This window comes from Oncorhynchus masou, unplaced genomic scaffold (assembly GCF_036934945.1).
Source record: "Oncorhynchus masou masou isolate Uvic2021 unplaced genomic scaffold, UVic_Omas_1.1 unplaced_scaffold_1574, whole genome shotgun sequence".
In the NCBI taxonomy this organism is placed as follows: Eukaryota; Metazoa; Chordata; class Actinopteri; order Salmoniformes; family Salmonidae; genus Oncorhynchus; species Oncorhynchus masou.
Genome location: NW_027005804.1, coordinates 126,270 through 128,343, shown reverse-complemented (window position 1 = coordinate 128,343; position 2,074 = coordinate 126,270). Strand labels below are relative to the sequence as shown.

Sequence of the window (2,074 nt, the reverse complement as noted above, 5' to 3'; positions counted from 1 at the left end):
AGTTCAACCTAGAGTGTAGGGGGTTAACCTAGAGGTTTAGGGTTCAACCTAGAGTGTAGGGGGTCAACCTAGAGTTCAACCTAGAGTGTAGGGGTTTCAACCTAGAGTGTAGGGGTTTCAACCTAGAGGGGTTTCAACCTAGAGTGTAGGGGTTTCAACCTAGAGTGTAGGGGTTTCAACCTAGAGTGTTTCAACCTAGAGTGTAGGGGGTTCAACCTAGAGTGTAGGGGTTTCAACCTAGAGTGTAGGGGTTTCAACCTAGAGTGTAGGGGGTTCAACCTAGAGTGTAGGGGGTTTCAGGGGTTTCAACCTAGAGTGTAGGGGTTTCAACCTAGAGTGTAGGGGTTCAACCTAGAGTGTAGGGGTTTAGAGTGTAGGGGATTCAACCTAGAGTGTAGGGGAGTTAGGGGTTTCAACCTAGAGTGTAGGGGTTAGGGTTCAACCTAGAGTGTAGGGGGTTAGGGTTCAACCTAGAGTGTTTAGGGTTCAACCTAGAGTGTAGGGGGAGTGTAGGGGTTTCAACCTAGAGTGTAGGGGATTCAACCTAGAGTGTAGGGGATTCAACCTAGGGTGTAGGGGATTCAACCTAGAGTGTAGGGGTTAGGGTTCAACCTAGAGTGTAGGGGGTTAGGGTTCAACCTAGAGTGTAGGGTTAGGGTTTCAACCTAGAGTGTAGGGGTTTCAACCTAGAGTGTAGGGGATTCAACCTAGAGTGTAGGGGTTAGGGTTCAACCTAGAGTGTAGGGGTTAGGGTTCAACCTAGAGTGTAGGGGTTAGGGTTCAACCTAGAGTGTAGGGGGTTTCAACCTAGAGTGTAGGGGTTTCAACCTCGAGTGTAGGGGGTTCAACCTAGAGTGTAGGGGGTTCAACCTAGAGTGTTCAACCTAGAGTGTTCAACCTAGAGTGTAGGGGGTTGTCAACCTAGGGTCAAGAGTGTAGGGGGTTCAACCTAGAGTGTAGGGGGATTCAACCTAGAGTGTAGGGGGTTCAACCTAGAGTGTAGGGGGTTCAACCTAGAGTGTAGGGGGTTAGGATTCAACCTAGAGTGTAGGGGGTTCAACCTAGGGGGTTAGGGTTCAACCTAGAGTGTAGGGGTTCAACCTAAAGTGTAGAGGGGTTTCAACCTAGGGTGTAGGGGGTTAGGGTTCAACCTAGAATGTAGGGGTTCAACCTAGAGTGTAGAGGGGTTTCAACCTAGAGTGTTGGGGGTTAGGGCTAGACATAAGTAAGAAGCTATGTCCTACACAATACCCTATAGTGCACTACTTCTGACCAGAACTCTATGAACCCTGTTCAAACGTATCACACTACATAGGGTGCCCTTTGGGACAAACAGCCAGAGGCAGTTGAACAGGACAATAGACATGAAGCGTCTCCTGGAGAAGACGTCTGGACTGCCCGGAAAAACATGAAGACAGCCCTCACAGGACTCAGCCATCTGGCTTTAAAATATCTACCTTTACATAGAAAAACACAAGGAGTCCCAAACCACACCCTAACGCACCCTCCCCCCCCCCACGTAGTGCACTAGCTGGGGGAAATGGGGTGTAATTTGGGACAAGCCCAAGCTTTGATGGTTTAGAAACACACTGGCAGCATTCCAAATGGCACCCTATTTCACAGAGTGGACTCCTACCCTATAGGCTCTGGTTAAAAGTAGTGCACTAGAAAGGGAATAGGGTGCCATTAGCCCTATAGGCTCTGGTTAAAAGTAGTGCACTAGAAAGGGAATAGGGTGCCATTAGCCCTATAGGCTCTGGTTAAAAGTAGTGCACTAGAAAGGGAATAGGGTGCCATTAACCCTATAGGCTCTGGTTAAAAGTAGTGCACTAGAAAGGGAATAGGGTGCCATTAGCCCTATAGGCTCTGGTTAAAAGTAGTGCACTAGAAAGGGAATAGGGTGCCATTTACCCTATAGGCTCTGGTTAAAAGTAGTGCACTAGAAAGGGAATAGGGTGCCATTAGCCCTATAGGCTCTGGTTAAAAGTAGTGCACTACAAAGGGAATAGGGTGCCATTTGCCCTATAGGCTCTGGTTAAAAGTAGTGCACTACAAAGGGAATAGGGTGCCATTA

The 2,074-nt window shown here is 48.3% G+C and overlaps 1 long non-coding RNA gene across 1 annotated transcript; it reads right to left on the bottom strand.

Annotated features, from left to right (window-relative positions):
- Positions 1 to 298: 298 nt before the first annotated feature.
- LOC135531292 (uncharacterized) lies at positions 299 to 1,064 on the bottom strand. The gene is made up of 3 exons (XR_010453991.1): positions 972 to 1,064; positions 524 to 785; positions 299 to 331 (listed from the first exon to the last, which is right to left on the bottom strand). It is a non-coding gene; the product is annotated as an uncharacterized LOC135531292 (long non-coding RNA).
- Between the last annotated feature and the right edge of the window lie 1,010 nt (positions 1,065 to 2,074).